Source organism: Calliopsis andreniformis, unplaced genomic scaffold, assembly GCF_051401765.1.
Source record: "Calliopsis andreniformis isolate RMS-2024a unplaced genomic scaffold, iyCalAndr_principal scaffold0409, whole genome shotgun sequence".
Taxonomy (NCBI): Eukaryota; Metazoa; Arthropoda; class Insecta; order Hymenoptera; family Andrenidae; genus Calliopsis; species Calliopsis andreniformis.
Window position 1 is genome coordinate 45,001 of NW_027480818.1, and position 8,711 is coordinate 53,711.

The following is an 8,711-nucleotide window of genomic DNA, read 5'->3' on the forward strand; positions in this document are numbered from 1 at the left end:
TGAACAACAACTGTGGACCGGCTGTTAACAGCTTCGACTTTCGTGAGTCTGACTCCCAAGAATAATGAATTTGTGTGTGAATTTAACGGGATGAGAAAGACCGATCGAAGCCGGCTGCGAAGTCCGTTCTCATCGGCTATCCAAATCAGGAGGGGAATACGTACGTGCAGGGCGCTGCGACAATAAAATGGGGGGTGTCGTTTCAGAGGAGAACACCGTGGATGTACGTGGTTCACTTGATCGGGGTATCCCCGTCGGCTCCAATCGTACTCTCCAGGTTGTGATCCTAGGTTTTTAAATGTACTCTACGCCTGGCCGTTACGGGAACCGTTCGCAATTGCGTGGCGGTCTCCGTGCGGAACCGCATCCCAGAGACCCCTGTGTCGTCACTTTCGTTCGTTCGTATCTTACGTTCGGACGAAGTGTCGCGACGCCCGAACCTCCATCGACCGTGTGCTAGTTGGAGGCGCGGGTCTCGGATTCTTCCGAACCCGAGAACTATATACGAGTATGATATATATATATATACATGAACACAGAATATTAAAATACAACCCTGAACGGTGGATCACTTGGCTCGTGGGTCGATGAAGAACGCAGCTAATTGCGCGTCAACGTGTGAACTGCAGGACACATGAACATCGACATTTCGAACGCACATTGCGGTCCACGGATACAATTCCTGGACCACGCCTGGCTGAGGGTCGTTCACGTAACCTTAAGACTGCTTACGTTGGCATCTCGGTGTCACGTACGAGCGATTGTTGGACCGTTCGTCGGCGTTTGCCGCGGTCGCACGAAAACAAGCGAGAATACGCTCTAGACGTCATGGAGGGAAGAAGGTTGTGTGTACACGGCAGATGACTGGAGACATCGTCGTCATCGTCGTTGCTTTGTCGTTCCGGACTTGCGTGAGTGCTACTTTTCACACGGCGTCGTGAGTCGCTTAATTTGTCGACCGCCCGTGCGTGTATGTGCACCGCTCCGGACGCAAGCGCGCGGACGTACGATCATCGACCAGCCTCCGTGTCTCGCCAGATACCCTCGTGATTGTTAACAGACAGCGTTCGCTTTTCGTGCGAGTTTTCATCCGCGCTCCCGACGTAGTCTGAAATGATGCGTGTAAGAAAGAGGCGTGCGTAACCCGCAACGACACACAAGAGAGTTTGTCGTGAGACTACAGAGAAGGACAATGAAAGGGTGTGCGAGTGAGCATGAACACGAGATCGCGTATACCCCACCCGTGTAGTGTGGTGAAGAAATGTATGACGAGAAACAGAGCCCCAGGGATTCTAGAGGGATCGTCTTGTTGCAGGAACAACGCGAAAAGGAGGCACTCATTCGTCGAAACGATGAAGTTCCGGGATGCATCTTCCCCGGCCACGTTTCGGTCGAGTCGTTTGTGGCTCCGTGAATGTGTTGTGCTGTACTACAACTTGTTTCTGTATCCTGAATCCTCTTTGGCGAGGCTTACACAGCCGCCATATATATGACTCATCACATAGGGATGACTTCTCTCCTAGAAGGAGGAGGTGGAAAGGTAGCAGCGTCCGGTCGCCCCATGTCTTCGCGTTAGTCGATCGCCGAGAGAGACCGCGCGTCAAGTCCGGTCGTCCAGTCCACGAAAGCTATACAAAAAGCAAGCGGACGGGCGTTAAACCATACCGGCAGTCGCCTGGCGAGAGTCTCTCTCCTTTAGATCGAATTAAACGAGACGCGAAGATGCTTTGGTGTGGCGCATTAAGGACGATGTGACTTACTCTCCGCTGATCACTTCTGGCGAATGACGAGGAGCTTCCTTACCTTTGGAAACGCTGCTGTTGCGTTACGACAACATATTCCGAAGGCACACGGCGAAGTTGGGACGACGCATCGAACATGATCTCAAGTCTCTCTCTCATTTCCCATTTCTCGTAACATTCGTTCACACACTCTGCCTGGTCCGCTTCTCTCGGTTGTGTGCCCCCGTTGTACGAGGATTACGCCACAGCTTCTTTCGTCATTTTTACACATATATAAAATATATCACTCTACGTGTGTGATATATATTTAACACGTATACGACGACCTCAGAGTAGGCGAGATTACCCGCTGAATTTAAGCATATTACTAAGCGGAGGAAAAGAAACTAACAAGGATTTCCTTAGTAGCGGCGAGCGAACAGGAAAGAGCCCAGCACTGAATCCCGCGGTACTGCCGCAGGGAAATGTAGTGTTCGGGAGGATCCGTTTATCCCGTGACGTTGCATCGCGTCCAAGTCCATCTTGAATGGGGCCATTTACCCATAGAGGGTGCCAGGCCCGTAGCGACCGGTGCGCGTCTCGGGAGGGTCTCTCCTTAGAGTCGGGTTGCTTGAGAATGCAGCCCTAAGTGGGTGGTAAACTCCATCTAAGGCTAAATACAACCACGAGACCGATAGCGAACAAGTACCGTGAGGGAAAGTTGAAAAGAACTTTGAAGAGAGAGTTCAAGAGTACGTGAAACCGTTCAGGGGTAAACCTGAGAAACCCAAAAGTTCGAAAGGGGAGATTCATCGTCGACAAATGCTGGCTCCCGTTGGTGCGCGAAACCCCGAAAGGGGTGTCCGACGCTTTTCCGCAAGGAGGGCGCACGGATGTTACGGCCAACGGCGAACGTTCCGGCTACGTAGACGTGCACTTCTCCCCTAGTAGGACGTCGCGACCCGTTGCGTGTCGGTCTACGGCCCGGGCGGTTAGACCGTTGCGTCGCCTTGTGCGTGCGCGACGGACCCTCGGTGACCCGACCGGCTGCGCGACGGTGTTCCCCAGATGGTATCGGGCCGCAACCAGTCTTCTCATTCGAACGGTGCGTCAGGCCCGCCGCAAGCTCGGTCAGCTTTGTTTGCCCTGTGGTACGGACGTCTTTCCCGTTCACGGGCCTGGCCAGCTGTTAGCCGGCGGAGCCCTCGGACTGGCCAAGCTTTGAATTACCTGTCGGCGGCGCTATTGCTTTGGGTACTCTCAGGACCCGTCTTGAAACACGGACCAAGGAGCCTAACATGTGCGCGAGTCATTGGGATGAGTAAACCTAAAGGCGAAATGAAAGTGAAGGTCGTCCTTTGCGTCGGCCGAGGGAGGATGGGCGCTGCATAGTGCTCCGCACTCCCGGGGCGTCTCGTTCTCATTGCGAGAAGAGGCGCACCTAGAGCGTACACGTTGGTACCCGAAAGATGGTGAACTATGCCTGGTCAGGACGAAGTCAGGGGAAACCCTGATGGAGGTCCGTAGCGATTCTGACGTGCAAATCGATCGCTGGAACTAGGTATAGGGGCGAAAGACTAATCGAACCATCTAGTAGCTGGTTCCCTCCGAAGTTTCCCTCAGGATAGCTGGCACTCACTCCTCCGTTCCTTCGGGGACGCGTGCGAGTCTCATCTGGTAAAGCGAATGATTAGAGGCCTTGGGGCCGAAACGACCTCAACCTATTCTCAAACTTTAAATGGGTGAGATCTCTGGCTTGCTTGGTTCATTGAAGCCACGAGATTTCGGATTAGAGTGCCAAGTGGGCCAATTTTGGTAAGCAGAACTGGCGCTGTGGGATGAACCAAACGCAGAGTTAAGGCGCCTAAGTCGACGTTTATGGGATACCATGAAAGGCGTTGGTTGCTTAAGACAGCAGGACGGTGGCCATGGAAGTCGGAATCCGCTAAGGAGTGTGTAACAACTCACCTGCCGAAGCAACTAGCCCTGAAAATGGATGGCGCTGAAGCGTCGCGCCTATACTCTGCCGTCAGCGGCAAGTGGGGAGGGACGGTGCCATTACTGGTGACCGTCCTCCATGAAGCCCTGACGAGTAGGAGGGTCGCGGCGGTGTGCGCAGAAGGGTCTGGGCGTGAGCCTGCCTGGAGCCGCCGTCGGTGCAGATCTTGGTGGTAGTAGCAAATACTCTAGCGAGACCCTGGAGGACTGACGTGGAGAAGGGTTTCGTGTGAACAGCCGTTGCACACGAGTCAGTCGATCCTAAGCCCTAAGAGAAATCCTATGCAAATGTGGTGTCCTAAAATCAATGTCTGCAAACATATTATTATACAAAGAGATAAATTGAAAGATAAAAAAAGAGACATACACACGTTGGGCGAAAGGGAATCCGGTTGCTATTCCGGAACCCGGCAGCGGAACCGTTTAACATCCGGGCCCTCATTGAGTGTTCGTCGGGGTAACCCAAAATGACCTGGAGAAGCCGTCGGGAGATCTGGGAAGAGTTTTCTTTTCTGTATAAGCGTTCGAGTTCCCTGGAAACTTCTAGCAAGGAGATAGGGTTCGGAACGCGAAGAGCACCGCAGTTGCTGCGGTGTCTGGATATTCCCCTCGGACCTTGAAAATCCAGGAGAGGGCCACGTGGAGGTGTCGCGCCGGTTCGTACCCATATCCGCAGCAGGTCTCCAAGGTCAAGAGCCTCTAGTCGATAGATTAATGTAGGTAAGGGAAGTCGGCAAATTGGATCCGTAACTTCGGAATAAGGATTGGCTCTGAGGAGCGGGGCGTGTCGGGCTTGGTCGGGAAGCGGGTCTGGCTGACGTGCCGGGCCTGGGCGAGGTGAAGGGTCTTAGACTTCGGTCGACGTCCTGGGATCCGAACTCGGTCCCGTGCCTTGGCCTCCCGCGGATCTTCCTTGCTGCGAGGCTTCCGCGTCGGTTCAGCCGTCGCGTGTCGTTTCTTCGGCCGCCATTCAACGCTCGGCTCAGAACTGGCACGGACCAGGGGAATCCGACTGTCTAATTAAAACAAAGCATTGCGATGGCCCCCGCGGGTGTTGACGCAATGTGATTTCTGCCCAGTGCTCTGAATGTCAACGTGAAGAAATTCAAAAAAGCGCGGGTAAACGGCGGGAGTAACTATGACTCTCTTAAGGTAGCCAAATGCCTCGTCATCTAATTAGTGACGCGCATGAATGGATTAACGAGATTCCCTCTGTCCCTATCTACTGGTGGGCAGCGGTTAAGATCCCCAATGTCGCCTGAGGTGTCGGGTTGGGCTTGCCCAAACTAGTATCCTAGACTGGGGGGAGCTGCAGGGACTCGGTCCTCATAGTGGTTGTCCTGCGCAGAGACGTGGCTCCGTCTCAGAAGCGCCCCCGAATGCAAGATCTGATCGATTGAGACCGCACACTAAATGCAGCCACGCAAAAAGCGAATAAGCACCATCGAGAGGTCTCGTCCAACCTCTCATCGCTGGACCCCATGGTTGGTGTGGATGGGTTCCCACTAGGCCATGGGCTTCCAAAACATCTGGAAGACGGAAATGTCCCGTTAATCGGTGCAAAGCAATACGCCGCTGGAAACCCGGCTATTGCTGTGTGCGTTGAGTGTTCAGAGGTGTATACCGAAGGCACTCAACAGGCCTCAACGGGGGCGTTATGCCCTTGTCCGCACAGGACTTGGGCGCCAGGGCAATCCGGAGTCCGATGTCCTTTTGGCGATCACGAAGCGTAATATACTATCTGAGCTGGTTTTAGCCTCTCGTGACGCAAATCGTTATGATCTCGAACCTCCACGCGGTCCCACCGGTCGGCTTACCCCTCTTCGGAGGGCGAAAGAGCCAAGCAAATCGGATCTTAGCGAGGCGGCCCAAAGGGCCTTTGGCTCAAGTGCCCAGTTCCATGCATTGTGTGGGCCCAGAAAAGGAACGGGCTACGAACAGTGGGGTGCCTGTTCGAAATCACCACCTCCTGCGTGTTTGCCGTGCGCGGCGACCCGTGTCGTCGGAAAAGGGGATCCTGGGATCTGAGGGGGCCCTCTCCTGCGGGTGAGACGTCCCCAACACGTACCTTTGGCCTCCGCTTCGACTAGACGGGCGGCTAGGCGAGAAAAGTAGCCCTTTGCCTAGTCAATCGGCTTGGGGAATGACCATACGTGCTTGCACGAGTGGGTTCTCTCTGGGCGAGGAAGCGGGCCCTGGAGTCAGGGGAGACCCTGTCGGCCTTGGCTGTGCGGACTATATCCCGGGTGATGTCCTAACCCGGTGGATGCCGGGTTCCATATTGAGGGTCCGAGGAGGCTGGGGCACACACCGGGATGAAATAATCTATATGCACTATGGATATGAAACGCCCCAATCAAAAAACAAACAAGCAGGCGCAAGTAGTGCTTCACGACGTGAAGCACGAAATGGCCAAATTGAACGCGAAAGCTGCTCCCAGCAGCCTAGCGGGACGTACAAGCGCGAGGCTTGCGGCGAAGGACGCGAAAGCGTCTACCCGCAAGGCCTCGACAGGCAAAGTAGCTCCCTCCCGAGGGAGCGAAAAGGGCCAGATGGTTGTGAATCCGGTCGCCCGGATGAGCAGCCTGAGAGAGAGAGAGACTGCGCGCAGTCTCAAAAGCGTGAAACCCGCGCCCGCTGCTGATAAGGACGCCGCGCGTGGGTCAGCGCTTAAAAAGGACGGACCCCGTGGAAACACGGGCAAAACTCCACCAAAGGTGGTGGTGAAGGCGGAACCGCCAAGCCCCACCAAAGGCAAAGACCCGGTCGCTGGGGATAAGGAACCCGACCGGGTAGGGGGCCAAACCGTCTCGAACGAGTCCCCGATCGTAGTGAAGGCTAAAGCGGAGACAGAGGCAAACGCCGAGGCTAAGGCCAAGGCTGACGCCAAAGTCAAAGCCAAAGCCAACACGAAGAAAGGGGACCAGAAGGGAAGGGCACCGTACTCCACGGTGCCTGGGACCACCGTGAGGCCTCTCGATCTCATCAGAGACGAAGCCCGAGCCAAGGTGTCGGACGTAAGGTCTGTCTGTTTTCAGAAGGAGTCTAAGGTAAACAGATGGGCTGCGTCTAGTATCCTTGGACATGCCGACGCGCTCTACCAGTTGGTACAGGAGCTGCTTCTTCGGAACAGCTTCTTAGAAGGCCAGCTGGCCGCGGTGCGCAGCGACGTTAAAAAGTCGCAAGCGGCCGTAGAGAGCGCGGTCAAGAGATCGCTGAAGGCGCCCCCGCAGCCCAAAGCGATCTCCCAACCGGCGAAGCGCGTGTCGACCTACGCCGATGCGGTGAAGGTCGACGCTCCGAGAGTTTCCCCAGACGCGGTGCAGCCGCCACGTAATGTGGTGCGCATCTTCCCGCCGAAGGGCAAAGTACAGGACAGCGACGCGACCAAGCGTAAAGTCCTGTCTTTGGTGAAACCGCTGAAGGCACAGATCCGCGTGAAGTCAGTTCGACGCATCCACAACGGTGGCATCGCCGTCGAGACCGATCGCAAGGAGGATCTCGCTGCTTTCACAGGGAGTAGCAAACTCAAGGAGGCAGGACTGTCGGTCTCCGTCCCGTCTAAAAGGAACCCTACACTTATTGTGTACGACGTTCCTAAGGCGGTGAAAAAGGAAGACGTCGGCTTGAGTATCTGGAAGCAGAACCTGGCTGACCTGACTCAGAAGGATGTGTCCTCTGGCCTGAAGGTGCGGTTTGCAACCACACCGAAAGGCAAGTCGGAGGCTGCCAACTGGGTCGTAGAGGTGAGCCCAATGGTTCGCAACAGACTCAAGAGCTCTGGTCGGGTGTTCATAGGTTGGATGTCCTGTCGAGTACAGGACTACATCTGTGTCACCCGTTGCTTCAAGTGTCAAGCCTTTGGCCACACAGCGAAGCATTGCCGATCGGATGAGGTCTGCGGTCACTGCTCCGAAAAGGGGCATACCTTTGCCACCTGCAAAAGCAAGGACAAACCTCCCGTTTGCTCCAATTGCAAAGCAGAGGGCAAGAAGCACAACCATAGGTCGAGAGACATAACTTGTGCGGCTTATCAAGCCGCTTCTGTGCAGGTAATCTCGCAGACCAATTATGGTTAGAAGACCAAAACACGGTTCAATCAGTAGACTTCGGGTGTTGCAGCATAATATGCGGCGCTCCCGAGTTGTTCTGGACGAAACGAACGCCGTTATGCGCGACAAAGGCATCGATGTGCTGCTCGCTCAGGAACCCTACAGTGCTCGGGGCACCGTACCCGGCCTTGGGGTTGCGACGAAAGTAGTCACAGGCGCAGTCCCGGTGATGGCGGCAATTGCCGTCAGAAACCCAGGGGTGTCTGTGGTCAAAATCTCGCACCTGTGCGACTCACACATGTCATGCGTCAACATTAGCGGTAGTTTTGGTAACTTCTACCTCATCAGCCAGTACTTTCAATGCTCGGAAGACATTGAGCCAAGTCTGGCACGATTGGAAAAGGCACTCTGTGCCCTCCACCATAAGCGGGTCGTGATTGCGGCTGACGTCAACGCGAAGTCTCCTATGTGGGGCGGAACGAAAATTGACGTTCGAGGCGAGAAGCTCGAAGAGTTTATCGCGCAGCACGACCTGGTTATTTTGAACGAGGCTGGAAGTATTCCGACGTACTCCAGCCCGACCGGCGAGTCCTGGATCGATGTCACATTGACGACAAGTGACTTCTCAAAAAATGTGAGAGGTTGGAAAGTCCGCAAGGACTGGACAACTAGTGATCACAGAGCGATCGAATTTGACCTTGTGTTCGCTAACGTGAGTGAGAATCAGGCCAGACTAGGTAGGTTCCACACACGCAGTGCGGATTGGGCAAAGTTTGATCGGGCGTTGCTTGAGCGAATGGAGTCGTTGACCGCCTACACTCATCTGAGTCGCAGGGCGGACGTTGAATCTCTGGCGCAGGATATCGAGCAATCGGTCATCCACGCGTGCGAGAGCTCCATGCGCGAAAAGCGTTGGCACTCAAAGTCAGTCCCATGGTGG

General features: G+C 54.9%; 1 non-coding gene and 1 pseudogene across 1 annotated transcript; both read left to right on the forward strand.

Moving 5' to 3' along the window:
• The first annotated feature begins 552 nt into the window (after nucleotides 1-552).
• Nucleotides 553-707, forward strand: LOC143187905 (5.8S ribosomal RNA). The gene has a single exon (XR_013003359.1). It is a non-coding gene; the product is annotated as a 5.8S ribosomal RNA (ribosomal RNA).
• Nucleotides 708-2,064: 1,357 nt separating this feature from the next.
• On the forward strand, nucleotides 2,065-4,974 carry LOC143187907 (large subunit ribosomal RNA; annotated as a pseudogene).
• Nucleotides 4,975-8,711: the final 3,737 nt, after the last annotated feature.